Here is a 17,683-nt window from a genome sequence, read left to right on the forward strand (position 1 = left end):
TTTCTCACACACAATTCCAGTGTTTTCTTTGAAGAACTTCTTTATTGCCTCTGTTTTTTCTTGTCTCCTGTGCTTTTGGTTTTTCTTGTCTCCTGTGCTTTTGGTTTTCCTTCTCAAGGTTTTTGGTTATTTCCTTCTTTGTTCATGCCCATTCAAATGCCACTCCCTCTGGATATAAATGCCACTCCCTCTGTGAACCCTGCTGTGCTGTGACACAGGCCCATTTTCTGTCACAGAAGTCTAAGCTATATGAAATACACTCTTAACAGAGGTTTATTTTCATTATGATTTAAATTTACAAACCTAACGAGAATCCATATCAACTAAAGTTAAGAGAGTGTGAAATCAGTTGTGCGTTTTACTGTGTCTGCTTGTTGTTATAATCTGTGCATTGAGTGTTCTGAACTGAGTTTCACTCATTTTCTAAAATGGGAAAATTGGAGGACTTTTACTGAAGAAGAATCTTGAGGCTACTGTAGAAAATATGCAGAGAGAGAAAAATGTGGAGAGAGAAATGAAAATGCTCTCCAAATGAGAGAGGTCTGAAGCAAGGCAATAGTAACATGTTTTTAGAAATAGTGAAGTTACACATCGTGACTTGGATACAAGTTTATACATAAGAAACAGCACCCAGAGCAGGGTCCCACCCTAATTTTGCAGCCCAGGTAATGAAACTCACAGCAGAGGACAGACATGAACAGCACTGGTGTCGCAGTTCACTATCTCACACCACTTCCAGATCCCAGCAGAGATTGGAAAGATCCAATCTGGATAATCCATGACATGGATGTTGTTTGGTTCTTCTGAAAGCCTTGTGCTCTTAGCTCATGTCTGATAACCTCCAGCAGTTGGAGTTTGCACATGGATACTCAGAACTCTTCCTTTTCATTTTGCAGAAAGAATTCCATGGTTTGAAAGCACAGCTGACAAGTACAGCTGAGAAGGAACAAGATTATTTAAAGCAGCTTGTGACTCTGAAAACAGATCTTGAACAAGAGGGGTATGACCATTTTGAAAATATAATATTGAATTAGTTTTGGTGTAATATAGAAGTTGCTTTAATCCACAGTGAAATGAACTATGATTGTTTTCTAATGAAAGTTTTGAACCATATATGTGACATTAATTATATACTTACATTTCTAAATTCCATTTTCTCTATTTGTATGCATTCTATGGCATATGTAGTTGTTCCATATCTCTCTGACTTATTTAACAGGAAGAGAAAGTTTCTGAATTCATTGTTAATCTTGTTTTGAACTACATCACCTTCACTAACCATTATATTTATATAAAAGTTGACTCTGATTTTCTTTCCTTCTTCTGTCACCTTTTTACATCTCTTTGACTCTGCTGCAAAGCTTATATTTGTAGATAAAGGCCTGGACTTCTTTCAGCATGGAATAACACTTGATAATGGGTATGTTTCATTTAAAAGGAAATTTCAAAATGCATCTTCTTATTCCTCTTGGCCATTTGTTTGAAATTAGGTTAAAGAATGAACAACTAACAGTGTATCTCAGTAAGCTTTCACTAGAGAAAGAACAAACAGCACAAGAGGAAAATGCGGTGGCTGCAGAACTCCAGAAGCTGCAAGAACAACAAGAGGCAAGTTGTAAACTTCCAGCTTCCTTCAAAGGACAATACTCAATTTGACAAATTACTCAGTTTTACAAATTAGACGATGAGCTGCAACATGATTTGGGTCTGTAGAGTACCTGAGCTATTTTTTGTGTTTGAGTTGGAAAGGAAGAGTATTTACACTTGTGAACAAGGCAGGTCAGTGTGCTTTGGATGTCTTTGAATTGTTTAAGAAGTCACTTTGAATTTTATTTCTTTGCTGACACATGGGTCTTTATTTAGGATAGTAAGAAAAAAGAAGAAAACACGAAGCAGTTAGTTGAAATCCTAGAAGAGGCAAATAGCCAGCTAAGGCAAGCAAAAACAAATATTAATAACTTATATTGTTAAAGGAAGTAGACTCAAATAGTTGTGTTCAAATGCTGCTTTCTGGGATTTTTTGATTAATGTTTTTCTAGATTACATAGCTAAACAGAAACTATTCAGAATTGCTGTTGGCCAAGTAGAAATTTTCTCAGATTAGAAATACCAATTGCTGCAGGAACAATGTTTGCCATCATTTTGTATTCCATAGTAGGAGCTGTCTTGTTTTGCATTAGACATCTCAGGTGTGAAGGAAATTCAAATGGAAGCTGAAGGTTATGGATTAAATGTGACAAGGCAAAACTGGATCAGAGTTACTCTCTGTATCCCCAGTTCAACAGACAGGCAGCTCCCATGTTTCACAGCTGCATTGCAATAGTCCAGGTCAGGATGTATCTTCCTTGGGTTCCTGGAACATCTTTTCCTACTTAAAAGAAGTATGGACAGTTCACATATTGACTTACTGGGCGTGTGGCTGCATTTTAAGAACATTTTCATTGAGCAGCTTATGAAGTTCCCATCAACATTAGCAGCTCTTTTTAGAAAATAAAATATGGGTTTGTTAGAAGTACTGAAAATAAGTTAAAGACATTAAGTAAATATTTACTAATGCTTGTTAATTTGGCACTTAGAAATGAACTGGAGTCTTTGAAGGAGAAAATGGCAAAGACAGGTGAAGAGATGAAAAGTACACTGGATGAAAGAGAAGAAAATGTATGTCATGTGTCATGAAAATATCTTACAGAACCTGTAGGACAGCATTCAATGTAAAATCTTTGTTGGGGTTTTTTCTGCAAGTCTCTGCCTGGGGGATGTGATCTCTGCCAGAGGTTTCTTCTTTCCCAGCTGCTGCCAGCTGTGCCATGGTGTGTCCACATGTGAGCCCTGGTATTTCAAAAGACAAGCACAGTCACTGGGATGTTCACTCTAAAAGAGTGAAACATCTTAAAGATTTGTTTGTTTTCAGACAGAGAACCTGCTTTTCTGTTTTTTCATATACCCACTCAGTGATGGATGGGCTCTGGATTAGCTTTTTATATGTAGTGTGAGTTTTAGCTTAAATACATTCAAGCATTTTTACTTTCTTTCTATTGGTTCAAAGCAACCTGGGGTTTTTAGCTTTAGAATGGATTTCAGAATTTCATTGTAAAAGTCAAAGATCTACAATTGCAATTTCAGGTTAAGAGTATTGAAAATTAAATTTCAAGAAAGGAAAAGCCATTGAAGATTCTAGAAAATAACTGGGAAAATTCATTTTTTCATGGATGTAGGGAACTTCATACAAGTGCATTTTTTAAATTGTGAAGATCCTGGTTTTGTTTTTTTTTTCTTCTTCCTTCTTAACTCTATAACCACTAAGGAACTGGTTCACTGCTATAAATTAACGTCTTGTGGGACTTTATGGCTAAAACTCTGATCACTCTAACATGTCAGCTGGTGTTTCAGTCCCATTGGAACAAACCAGACTGGTGCAAGTGCAGGTTTGAGAACATTTTCAGGAATTGCTCACATAGGGAGTCATTTGTAGAACTTACTAATTCATGTCTGAAATATCTCTTTCAGATGAATAATTTAAAGAAACAGGTGGAAAATAAAACCAAATGCATTGAAGAGTTGCAGCAGGAGGTGTGTAGAGATTTTAATTTCACAAATACATAAACACATCATACTTTGGGTTGCCTTTTCAGCAGGTTTGTGTCTGCTGTGATGTCTTTAGATACACCTATGTAATTTAAAAATTCTCCTTTCTTATCCTAACCCTGAGCAAATTAGGGAGTCATCTTAGGGATCACTTGATTTGTTAAATGAGCCTTAATTTGAAAAAAACAATTGCAAAAATAATATCTTTAATAAACTTCTACTCTTTTTCATTTAGTGCATAGTGTTATTTATGTACTTGTATGAGTATCTCAGTTCCACTAGGATAAAAAAATTCTGCACTGGCACAAACTGTAGTAACTTCACTGTAAAAATAAATAACTTGTATTTTTGGTCATGACATCTTCACACCTTCTGCCAGCAGCATCTTAGTTTTAATTCCCATTCTGCACCTCATTTGTTATTCCCTGCTGCTGCTCAGGAGGAGCCTTTCTTAAGGTCATGAAGAAACAGTAATTATCACAGAAATTAGCTGAACGTTCATTTGTTTGAAGAATTATTCTGGAACCTGAGCTGCACAACAGAGAGTTATTTGCCTGATGAAAGCTGGAATTTCTTGATGCAGTTAAACCATGACATAATTCTATGAACTTATTAAGGTACAGTATTTGTTTTGTTTTATTTCAACAGAATAAGGTGCTGAAAAACTGAAGAAAGCAAGAAAAGCAATACTTATGAAGGGAAGGTCGGTTTAAATAACATCACGTAGAAGATGAGGTGAGTGTTTTTAACTTCCAGTGTAAATAATGATAATACTTGTTAAATACATTCTGAACTGGTTTTTGGATCTGGAATACAGACTTTGCAGGAATGAGCTCATAGTTTTTAGAAGATGCTTCCATTTGTAATCATTGGGCACTGACTATTGGACATTTAAGAGATGGATTCACATTGCAATTAATGATGTTTCCAATCTGTTCCTTTTTTTTCTTTTGTTGATAGTGGACTGAACAGGGCTCAGCAACCTCATTGTAACAGAAAAGCATTTAAAAGAAATATATATATATATATATAAGCATATTACTCTTTTTAGGCTGTTCTTTAAATGTGTTCTGCAGTGGCAATCCCTCTGATGGGAATATTGTGTCCAGCTTTGGGTAATGCACTTGAAGAAAAGTGGACTTTTTTGAGGATATTCATATGATAAACTTAAAAGGGAAAAACTGTAATCAAAATGCACAGCTGAGAGGAAAATGTACCATAAAACCTGTGAAAATCTGATACAGATTTACAAGAGAGGGAATAAAATCTCCATCTGTATTTGGTTTTTTTCCAAGGCATTCACAGCATTTCAGGTGACTGCTTAGGGCAGTCTTCCCCACTCTGCTGTTGCCATTGTTCCTTTGAGTATTTTCTAACTCACTTCAGGCAAAAGTTCAACTCTTTATTAAAAAAAAAAGCTGAACTTTAAATAGGAAACACTTGAATCATATACCTGAAAAGTAACAGTGTTTGTGCTCAAAAATAAGAGGTAAGAAAAAATCATTAACATAGTAATTCCTAAACAAATAACAGCAGCAATTCTGCTTTCTCCAAAGGTGAATAAATTGCAGTTAGAGATGGAAAATATGAACAAGCAACATAAGGAAGAAGTTGACATCTATCAAAAAGACATAGAAACAAGAAAAGTAAATGAAAATAAACTTTGTGAAGAGGTGAGAGGTGTTAATTTTTATGCAATTTATTTTTTTAAATTTAAAATGTTTTTATGAAGCTTTATTGGCAGGATCCTTGCTCATATTTCAGTCTTTTCAACATAAATGGAACTTGTTGTGAATCCTTGTGAGCAAAGCTTTAGTACATTAGGTGCTGAAGTTGAAGTATTTGAATGTGTCTTTGAAAATAAGAACTCCATTAAAACTTCTTTCTTTCAAGATGTAGTTCAAAGAAATTCCACCTTTGGTATAAAGTCAGCACAGTTAAATTAGATTATAACTTCTCCCACATTAGAATTTTTCTGCCCACACTTTTTTTATGGCAATGCTAAGAAATGTTAGGGCAGAGTGCTTGAAATGGCATTTTGGTTTGCAGTGAGCTTGCCTGCCATGGCTGTACCTTTGATCTTGCCCATTTTAACAATCTGCAGAAAAGATGAGGGATTTGAAAGGGATCTTAAAAGCAAATAAAGCCCAAGTGGGACTGCAAACTTTGCACCCACAGGGGGAAGAAGAAATTAAGATTTAAAAGAAATGTATTGTTATGTTGATGAATGAAATGCAATTCATTACTGACAGGTAGAAAATATGAGGTTGCTTTGTGATGAAACTGCAATGATACAGAGAGAAACTGATGCCAGATGTCAGCACAAGATAACTGAGATGATGGCATTGATGGAAAAGCACAAGGTCAGAGATTTTCCTGCTTGCTGTGGTTTGCAATGTGTGATACCATGTCAATACCATGTTTATAACTTGTGACACCACATTAATGACCTTTCCAAAGCAGAAACAGGCCTGAGTCTGGGAAAAGGAAGCTGAACACATGCTGGACTTTGCATCATCTAAAATCACATTCATTTGAAGATTATGAACACATTCCTATGGGCAGATAAATTCCATTCATCTAAACTTCTGGGATATTTAGATTTTTTTCAATTCAGGCTTCCTTTGATACCATGTGAATATTTTTCAGTATCAGTTTGGTTCTTTCTCTGAGATTACTTAGTGACTGTCAGCAGTTTAGCCTGACACATTTTAGTTTACCTTTCTATTCCTCTATTTTGCAATATCTTTAGCAGATACATTAATAAAGATTGCCCAGCTGGCTCTTAGTGCTGAGCACATATTGCTGCACAGAAATAAAGCACTCTCTGCCAGTCCACAAAATAATACTTGAATTGAGCATTTCCTGTTTTACAGTTTCTACAGAAGCATCAATGAACCTTTTCTTTATGAATCTTAAGAGCCTGGTTTGAAAAATGATGTTTTAAGACTGGATAACTCTATAATTGTAACATTTAGTCACATGTTTTGAGTTTGTTGTTGGTTTGGTTTTTTTACCACAGAATGAATATGATAAAATGGTTGAAGAAAAAGATGCAGAGTTAAAAGTATATAAAATGAAACAGCAAAAGCAGTTCTCATCAGAATGAGCCCTGGTAAGGAGCACTTTCCAATGGTCAGTAATTCAGTGAAGGGGCTGATGTCCTTGTGTAGGGGTTTTATACTGGCTAAGTGCAGGCACACACAAAAAAAACATTCACTCATTTTTCTCTGCTGTAGTTGAGCAGAGGAGGGGAAAGAAAAATTCAAGTTGAGATAAAGATTAGGAGAAAAACACTTTGAGGGTAAAGCAGATTCAAACTTAAGTGGTATCAAAAAATTATTACTAATAGAATTAAAAGTGAGTAATGAGAATTAAAATAAACCTTTAAAACACCTTTTTTCTCAATCCCTCCCTCTTGCCCACCCACAGCACAGAGAGACAAAAGATGTGATCTTCAGTCAGTTTGTGACTTCTCAAAATCTTTTTTTAGTTTGCTTAGAGAGTTCCTTTTCCTGCTGTGCTCTGGGGTCTTTCCCACCAGAGACAGTTCTCTGGGAACTTTTCCAGTGTGGTTTGAATTTTTACCAGTAGCAGTCCCACCCAACCTGCTGCAACAGATCTTATTCTGGGCATTAAAAACTCAAAATGTTTCTAAAAATAAATTGGAGTAGCAGAGTGCTTGTGTCTGCTCTTCCAGATACTGTGTCATCTTCTGACTCCCCACTTTGAATAGGAAACTTTTGTTTTAAATGTTTAGATTGTGCCCCCTCACCCTTCTTCTCCCAAGGGTTTTAAGGTATTACCTTGAACACTTCTGATCAAGTACCTGTTTCTTACAGTGCTTCAGTCTTTGTTAAACAAGCTAAAGCAAAGCTTCAAGTATAGGGCTGAAAAGCAAATAGAATTATCTTGTGTATCTAATGAGTGTCCCTGTTAATTACTGTCTCACTTGGGACTGTTTTCCTTTTTCTGGGCTGTGCATAGTTAACCCTGTTCTTTATTTAATGGTTTGTAGGAAGATGAGCTGTCATGTTTGAAAAGGGAACTGTCCTCCCCTAAGGAACAACTGAGAGCAGAAATGGAAGAAAAGGTGGAGTTTTTTATTCACTGAGCAGTGGGGGTGAGAGGTGTGGCCTGGGCTTGTGCTGTGGGAGGAGTTGGGTAAGAAATGAAACTGAACAGAAAAACAGTGACTTTGGAATGCTGGGGTTGTGCTAAATCTGGTCATAGATTTGTGTGAACTTTGTAACAGTCTGTGATTATAGATTATATATAAATAAACAAACAACAAAACAAAACTCTTCTTTATTTTAGTTAATTTTAACTAGTTAAGCAAAAAAGTTCCCTAAACTGTAGGATTTTTCAGTGACTTTTAAATGCTGAGGTTGTGCTAAATCTGGTCATATTTTTGTGTGAACTTTGTACAGTCTGTGATTATAGACTGTGCTGTGTAATCACACCAAGAAGATTTTTAACAACTGAATTCAAATCAATATTTTCTTGCTGTCACAAAACTCTTTTGTAGGAGAATCTTGTAAAAGAGCACTCTGGCAGTAAGATTCCTGAAAGTGAAAAGAAGCACAAGGTAACTTTAACTTTTTAATTGCTTTTAGAATTTGGTAGTGTTATATGTGTAGAATCAATTGAAGTGCCATGAGAATTTATTTGCATTCAACAAAAGACATTGGAATGCTTTTGACTTAAAATTTTAAATTATAGAAAGTAAAAATTTATGTTCCTGGGATTCCTAAACCTTGTTTAGATCTATACAGTGAATCTATTCATGTAAAAAATAGAAGGTCTCCAAATTATATTCCTAACATTAAAAAAATAAAAATAATAATTAAAAATGCCTCCTTCAGTACAGGAAGCTCCTTGGGCAGTCCAACACTGATATTTTATAACTCCTAACCGTGAATTTTTCTTGTTGCATTTTTCTGCCTGTATTTCTTACTTCTCTGTCGATGATTTTTTTCCCCCCTGGGATAAGAAGGGATTTTAAAGGGTCACACCATTCCATGGAGATATTAGCCAGCAGTTTCTGGAAGGGCTCCCAGTGTGTAATTTTTCTTGCTCAGTTGTTGATTTTTTTCTGTCTCTAGAATTGTTTTACTTAGTCTTAAAAATGTCCATTTGTAAAGGCACTTTTCCTCTATGGAAGAGAAAAAAGCTGATACAGCTGTAAGAATGGTCCAAGTATCAAAGTAGTCCTGACTGCAGAACTCACCCTTCTTCCCTGCCAGGAGTTCACTTGTGGTTTTCATATTGGAACAATGGAATCCAGCACCATTTTGATGTTATCTGTCAAAAAAAGGACTGCACTGGACCATTCAATGCTTCTCAGTTTAACTTCTAGTGAAAAGACTATTTTAAATAACACCAATCTTGATGTAGCTATCAATCTTTCTCTGAAAGCCTTTTCCTGCAGTTTTGTTTGTTCCCATTTTCTTTGATGTTTGATAGAGTCCAATGCAGTGGCTACAGTTCAGAATAGCCTGAATTTCTGCAGATAAGCATGGAGAACTTAAATACAATGTACCATGAAACTCAGCTCTTCCATAGCTTCCCCTTCATTCTCCTCATTTGGCAACAAAAATGATATAAAATATTATATTTCCACCCCTACCCACTTTGTTTGGGTCTTTGCTCCATGTTTGGATGGAAAGATCAGAGTTCCACCATTTCTGTCAGGTGAATTCTTGGGCACTCAGACTGTAAACTGGGTCCTGTGTTTGGCTTTAGATTCCACACTTAGCCCATAAAATATAATCTAAAACTAGAAACATTTTCTTTCCCAGACATATGTTATAAAGACTCCTCCAGTGGATAAAATGCAGAGTGGAAGAAGCACAAACCTGCCTGCAGGGCAGAGCAGCAGGAAAAAGCAGAAAGTGCTTGTGCAGCTGGACACTCAGACAGCTCTGAGCACACTGACCTCCTGGTAAGAGCCAGAGAACAAATCATGTGCTGAGCAGCTCTTTGTGCTCACTGCTGGGCTGAGAATGGAAATAAAGAGTTTGGGCTTCCACATTCAAGCCAATATTTATCTGTATATTTTTAATTTATTGGTTCTTTCTGGAATTGTCATTGCATGTACATAATTAACATTCTTTTTATTGAACTGTTATAATGTTTGATTGAACTGCCTCATAATGACATCTTAATTTTTCTTTTTCAGAGTTTAATATTCTTAGGGGGAAAGAAAAAGTATTTTTAATATAGTGTGACTAAGTAACTTTTAATTTAACTTTTAACTTTTCATTTATTAGAGCATAGTCTCGGAAGAAGAAACGTTTAAAAATTTGTACAAGGATTATCCGCAAGCTTCACAATTACACTTCACAGCACCAAAAAAGGTATGTTAGCCTTTCCTAAGATTAAACCAAGCAGTTAATCAGATTGCTTACAGAAACTAAAGGATGGCTTTATTTTCCTTCCTAGAGCCCAGCTCCATGCAGTGTGAAATCTCCAGGCTCTGCTCTGAAACTCAAAACCATGAGGAGAATGCGCCAGGCGGGCTGGGCTACGCTCTCCAAAATGGACAGGAAAAGGAAAACTAAAGTTGCTGTAAAGCTCTTTGCTTAAAATGCAGAAATACCCAGTGCCCTGGCATTGCTTGCAGGGTTGTTTTTCTCTCAGAGTTAGTGCTTTGTTGCATTTTTCTGTCATACTCAGTGTGTTTAATACTTCAAAATGTTGTAACAAAAATTGGCCAAATATTAAATTTTGAAATAAACAGAACTACATAGAAAGTTGTTTCAAAGCTGTTTCTGGCATTAGAAATTCTGGTTTTAAAGAACTTCTGTTCTTTTAAATTTGCTCTGTTTTTCTTAACACATAAATACTTAGTGGAAGAAATGTAGCTGTTAAATGAATATTCTTTTACCTGAAGTCCTCTTGCTTTTTCCTGCATTTTAATGGCTGTTAGACCGGTCTTTTTAGACTGTTTTGTTTTCTGTATGTTAAAATGGTTTCAAAATTTCTAAAATTTCAGTAGAATTTTTTGTATTTAAAAAATTTCAGCTTCACAAGGAGTAAAATATGCATGTTATAAGATTGTGTAAACAATATTAGGATGCCATTAAATTGTTCACCTGAAATATCAGGTGAAGTATGGGACTATTTGTTGTTGCTTTAAATATTTGAACACAGACAGAAATCACCAACCAGCCTTCCTAGGGACCAGCAGAAGTGCAAGGATAGATTAGAACATCTATTTCAGTATTAATCCTTGATTAATCTTTGTCAGGATCTCTGGCTGGTCAGAGTGACCCTGAGAAAAGTTCCAAAGTCTCTTTTCCCAGCCTGGTGCTTGAAGAAGGAGTCAGGGCTCTTCATTTCTCAGTCTCAAGGATGTTTATTTTATCTTATCTATAAAATATATTCTCCTGCTTTGCCGAGGTCCCTCCAGCAGGACAGTTCCAGGCACTCTGCCTCCCCCGGGGCAGTGTTATGTCTTTATACTAAAAACTACATATACAATGTTTACAATTACTTACGTATCACCTACGTTAGACAGTGAGCTTCTACTCTAAACCAATCTGTAAGTGCCAACATCACAGCAGAAGATGGAGGCCAAGAAGAAGAAGGAGAAAGCTGGACACACACAGTTCCCTCCATCTTGCCTCCTGAACCCCCATACCAAAAACCCTAAAATCTACTTTTCCATCCCATAATAACTTCACTAATATGCTACCTAAAGTGTTGTGGCTTGCTGATCTTCATACCAGATTGGTAATTTGCTCCATGGGTCATAATCAAAACCACAGGGGCATTTTGGGCTCTGTGCCAGGGTCTCTGAGCCCCCTGGCACGGGTCTTGGCTGCTCCAGACAGCCAGAGGGATGTCCTGGGTCCTGACAAATCTTGGTTTCACAACAATGACAAACCCTGCTTCAGAGCCTAGACATAACAAGAAAACTACAAGTACACCTTAATCCCCGAGCCCTGAGCCCCCTGCCCATCACTGGGGGCTCTGAGGGTTTCTACCCCTGCCCCAGTGTAGGATTGATGGGGGTGGCACGGTCAGGACGGACGGAGATGAGAGATCACTGCAGCCAGGTCATGGAACTTGGGGTTTAGTGCAAAGGGCCTGGGTGCAGGGCCCTGCTGGGATTTGGGGTTTATTGCAAAGGGCCTGTGTGCAGGGCCCTGCTGGGATTTGGGATTCATTGCAGAGGGCCTGGGTGCAGGGCCCTGCTGGCATTTGGGGTTTATTGCAGAGGGCCTGGGTGCAGGGCTCTGCTGGGATTTGGGGTTTATTGCAAAGGGCCTGGGTGCAGGGCCCTGCTTGGAGCTGCAGCCACAGCTCAGAGCAGGCCCAAGAGAAGAGAGGGGTAGAGAGGATGACAGGGTAAGAGAGTAAAAGCATAAGAGAGTAAAAGGGGTAAGAGCATCAAAGGCAAGAGCTTAGACAAGAGGTAAGAGCAAGAGTAAGAGAGGTAAGAGCTAAGAGAGTGAAGTTCCCGTTACAATACAGTAAATCTTCTGTGTTGAATATTCTGATTCTCACTTAAACAATCTAGTACAATATACAAATCCTATAGCATTTCCATACCGCCTATAAGAATCATTACATTACCATACAGTGCTACATTTTAAACCCTAAAAACTCCTCTTTGGACCCCTACAGTAGGGGCTGTTCTGACCCTGGGACCTGCCTGCAAGCAGAAGGAATTGTTCCATCAAAAGGGGATTACTTTCAGCGGCCACAGCGTTGTTTTCCCGTTGTTCAGTAACTAAGGGATCTCAAAGCTTGCTTTCATTTCAATCTCGCTTATAGTTTCCATATTCTCAAAATCTTTTGCCAGACAATCATATTTGTAAGGCTTTCCTGTTTCATCTCCCCCAACACCCCAGAGCCGGCGCTGCTGCGGCCGTGGGGCAGAGGGGGTGCGAAAGGGGGATCCGGCCTTGGAGCGGGAGGAAGGAGAGGGAGAGGAGAAGGGGAGGAGCAGGAACAGGAGCAGCACGGAGGGAGCAGCCCGAGGAGGAGCAGCAGCCGGGGAAGGAGCATTGCGGGGTTCCACGGCGAGCCCGCAGCTCGGCTGGGCCCGGCAGCATCGCATTGCCCCGCGTCCCGCAGGTGAGCGCCGAGGGGAAGCGGCAGCTCCGGGAGGGTTTTTGGGGGGGAGAGGGGGATTTTGCTGGGGTTTGGACCTTGCCGATTCCGGAGTTGTGAAAAGTGTATATTATATGGCTCTATGCAGATATTTACTGTGGGAATCCATAAAATCAGAGGGGTTTGGGAAAGCTGCAAGAGACAGCAGAACTGTGATTGGAGCTAAAGCAGCAGCCATGAGATTGGTCAGCAGAAAAATTATTTAAACTGTAGAAAAAGCAAAGGCAAATAGAACATTGGCCTGTGTATTAATGCTTGTCTGAATAGCTCTCTAAGCTGCAGAAAGTTTATCTAGCAAGATATTAGGAAGGTTAAAGCTTAAGAATGGAGCTCTGTATTGTGTTTTAAGGCTTACAAGCAGGTATTGTATTCGAAATAAACAAGGATTGTTTTAACCAAAGGTACGTGTGCTTATGGTGTATGAAAAACGCCAATCACTTGTTTTTAAAATTTTAAAAGTTTATAAGTAACAAAATGGTTCTTAAAATAGTAAGACATTTAGAGTAATAATAATTTGGACAATTTCAATTAGGACAATATGAGACAAGAAATACAAAGAGTTATGGATGTCCGGGTACCTTTTTCTGGGCAGCACGAGCCCGAAAAAGGATCCCGCTAACAGAGGATTAACCCTTAAAAACAATAGCCCATTGCATATTCATACACCTCATAGATGATGCATAAATTCCTTTCAAGCACAGGATTCTGTCTGGTCATGGTCAACTTCTTCCTTCTAATCCTAACAGCGCCTTTGAGGCAGGAAGAAGTTCGTTTCTTCTGATAAGAGAGCAATAAATTCTCTTTCTCTGAAAAATTTAGGTGTCCTGTGGCTGCTATCTTGCTGCAAGTCCTTTCTTTAAAAAAGTATCCGACATAGCATTGTTTCTATTTTAACAATTTTTATAACCTAAAACTATATTTAACATGGTACTTAAGAGAATTAATACAGCATTACTAACACAACACATATAATATTCATGTTAATATTTGCGAAAAGCCAATCATAAAATGCATGCATTTTTCACATTTACCATATGTATTTTGATGTATTGATTAATAGTGCTGTATTAACATTTTAATAATAAATGTAGTCTTGTAATTAAAAGGTAACTCTTGTAGTTAAAATAAGAACTATGTTAGTGGGGTTTTTTTAAAGAAAGGAATGAGGCACTTGCACCAGATAGCAGCCACAGGACACCTAAATCTTTCAGAGAAAAGAATTTATTGCTCTCTTACCAGAAGAAATGGACTTCTTCCTGCCTCTAAGGCACTGTTAGGATTAGAAGGAAGAAGCTGACACTGACCAGCCAGAATCTTGCCTCGAAGGGGCTGTTAGGATTGGAAGGAAGAAGTTGATGGTGACCAGACAGAATCCTGTGTTTGAATGGAATTTATGCATCATGTATGAGGTGTATGAATATGCAACATGCTATTGTTTTTAAGGGTTAATCCTTTGTTAGCGGGAGTCCTTTTCTGGGCTTGTGCTGCCCAGAAGAAGGTACCCGGACGCCCATAACTCTTTCTGTTTGTTGTCTCGTATTGTCCTAATTCAAATTGTCCAAATTATTATTACTCAAGTTGTATTACTATTTTTATAATCATTTTATTACTATTAAACTTTTAAAATTTTAAAAAGAAGTGATTGGCGTTTTTCACAGGAGTCGAGTCCCAAATATGTTTCAGTGTCGCTGAGAGAGGTGTTTTTAATTCATTTGATGAGGGGATATTTTTGGATCTCTTAGGAGTGCAAAGGAGAGCAGGGGAAGCGCTGAGTGCCTGGAGTGGAGGGATGCTGGAGAAAGGGGACCCTGGAACACCTGATATAAAATTTCAATAGCCAATCCAAATTTTACTTCTATACCTTTTATTTTAATGCAAGCAAGCAGCGCTGGGTGGCCGGAGAGTCACTGCTCCACTCACAGCACACACAGTTTGGTAAAGTATATATACTGTTTTTAAGCCTACAAAGCATTTTCCAATGTGCTTGGTTAGTCCAAATTAGCAAATATCAAAAAGCTGGGAGCACCAATTTCATAATCTTTCCAGGTGGTCATTGATTTCTATCCTTGTTGTGGTTGTCTGGAGGGAGGTCTTAGACTGATGTCTGCTACATGATTTTGTCAAATGCATCAAGTTTTTTATTATACATAAGATTTTAATTACTTTTTTGCAATATCTCTTAGCTTTACCCCAACTTCCTCTATTTTATTCTAAGCATCAGTCATCTTGCTACCTCATCTCTTTTGCTCTACTATACTTCTTTGATTTTGATGCTTTGTTTGGCTATTTGGTCATAAAGTTTCAAAACTTTTCTTTGTGTCTCTTTTGGACACAGCGGATAGAAGGATTTGCTGATTCCATTGCCAATTGACATGAATCACAAAAACAATTTCCACAGAATCAGGGGAGGATGAGCTCTGAGACCTCCAAAACCCCCTCAGCATGCCTGAGCAGGACCTGGGAGAGGGGGGAATGCCCGAGACCCCCCAGAGCAGAGCTCTGAGAAGAGGGACCCACATAACCTCAAAGTCAGGACACTGGAAATGGGCAACTCCTAGAAGAGTGTTTTTGGAATTCCTGGTTTTTGGAGGTATTTCTGGCCACCAGACACCCAGTGACTTCTAGAGATGGACTTGGCCAGTGGGACCTTCAAAGCCAATGTCCTGGTTTTGGGCAGTTTTGGGAGAAAAACCTCTAAAGGTGTTTCCTGTAGAAGACCAAAGTCAAGCGGCCCCTCATCCAACTGATTCTGGAAAAGTATTTCCTTTGAGAGAAGTGGAAAAAACTGTTTATTTAACAGGCAAAGCACTCACCAACCCCAAAAATTAACAGTATTAAACAATAAAACTGCTTGCTGCTCCAAAAGAGATGACGAACTCACAAAGTCCCTCCATGGGCTGTAGCTTGGCTTGCTCAGTCTCTTATCAGTCTCTTATGAGTCTCTTATGAGTCTCTCTGGTGCTGGAAATGCCGTGGCCCAGCCCCGGTGGGGCACAGGTGTGAGCACCTGGTGCTCTTCTGGGTGTTCAGTACAGAGCAGGTTTAGACAGGTCCAAAGAAAAGGAAAACCAAAAACCACAGTCCAGGGAACTTCTCTTCCTCTGCTAGCTAAAACTAACTAAAAGCAAAGGAGGGCTCTGTCCCGCTGTCTGTCTGTCCACAGACAACAGAGGAGCCGGAATGTGGAGGAGTGAGAGAGGTTCTGAAAACAAACTCCATGCTTCTTCTTCCTCCATCTTTGTTCTCAGAACCAGCCTTAAAGGTGCAAAGCTTATTTCAGACAAATGGGGATATGAGCATCATAAATTTGCCCATTATCCCTGGGACCCACAAAAGACCCTCAGGCTGTGTAAGCAGGACCCAGGAGAGGGGGAATTCCCAGGACCCATGGGCCCCCCAGCAGCTCTGAGAATAGGGACCCCATAACCCCAGAGTGAGGACACTGGAAACAGGGAACTCCTGGGAGAGGTTTTTGGACTCCTTGATTTTGGAGATATTTCTGGCCACCTGGTGACTTCTAGAGATGGACTTGATCAGTGGGACCTTCGAAGGCAATGCACTCACATCTTGTTTTTTCCGCAAACCAGGATTTCCCATTCCCAAACCTTATCTGGATAGAGAAGAAGGCTGCGAGGAAGCCGAAGATGCCCCAGGACACCCAGGCAGGTGAGGAGGACATTGCTTCCCCTTTCCCCCTCTCTCCGGCTCCATCTCCCAGCTCAACACGGCCCCCGGCTGCAGGACTGATGCTGCTGATGGTGTCCAGCCAGGGATGCACTGGGGGGATCTCCTTCCCCTTCCCTGTGGCACAGATGCAAATCTCATCCTCTCTTTGTCCTTCCTCCCCCAGAGCAGGAGCTGAGGATGGAGACCAGGGAGGGCAAATCCCCATGGCAGAACATCATGGCAGAGGCTACTTTGAGTGGCTACAGGGCACAGGAGTGCAATGGGGAGGAAAAGCCCTGGAGATCCCACAGGAGGAGGGGCTGCAAACCCAGCCCAGGATGCTCTGAGGAGGAAGGACCCAGCCTGTGCCAGGAAGGCAGGTGGAGCTCTGGCCAGAGCTCTGAGGTGGTGGTCTATGAGCAGCTTGATGATGGCAAGAAGCCCCACCAGTGCTTGGAATGTGGGAAGAGTTTCCCCACGAGCTACCACCTGATCATCCACTAGAGGATCCACACCAATGAACGGCCCTATCAATGTGGAGAATGTGGGAAAGGCTTCAGGAGGAGCTCCAGCCTGAAACTCCACCAGATGATCCACACTGGGATACGACCCTTTGTGTGTGGAGAATGTGGGAAGGGCTTCCGTGACAGCTCTCGCCTGATCATCCACCAGACAGTGCACACTGGGGAATGCCCCTACACGTGCTCAGTGTGTGGGAAGAGCTTCATCGAGAACTCCAGCCTGATTCTGCACCAGAGGATCCACACTGGGGAGAGGCCCTACAAGTGCAGGCAATGTAGGAAAAGCTTTAGGCAGAGCTGCCATCTGAATGCCCACCAGAGGATCCACACTGGGGAGAGGCCCTACAAGTGCAGGGAATGTGGGAAAAGCTTCAGAAGGAGCAGTGGGCTGATTCTGTACCAGAGGATCCACTCCAGGGAGAGGCCTTACAAGTGTGGAGAATGTGGGAAGAGCTTCGGCTAGAACTCCAGCCTGATTGCCCACCAGAGGATCTGCGCTGGGGACAGGCCCTATGAGTGTTCTGAGTGTGGAGAGAGGTTTTTCAGAGCCAATACTGTCTTCTCAAGCATCAGCAGATTCACACAGAATAGAGGCCCTTCTGCTGCCCTGACTGCAGGAAGGGCTTGAAGAAAAACTCCACCTTTGTCACCCACCAGCAGATCCACACTGGGGAGAGGCCCTGACAGTGTCCTAAGTGTGGGAAGAGCTTCTCCCAGAACTCTGCTGTGACCCAACACCAAGGGAGGCAGCAGTAAGGGATGCCCTACAAGTGCCCTGTGTGCAGGAA

This window comes from Melozone crissalis, unplaced genomic scaffold (genome assembly GCF_028551555.1).
Source record: "Melozone crissalis strain CALT ecotype California unplaced genomic scaffold, PUWL_Pcris_2 ptg000046l_1, whole genome shotgun sequence".
Classification (NCBI taxonomy): Eukaryota; Metazoa; Chordata; class Aves; order Passeriformes; family Passerellidae; genus Melozone; species Melozone crissalis.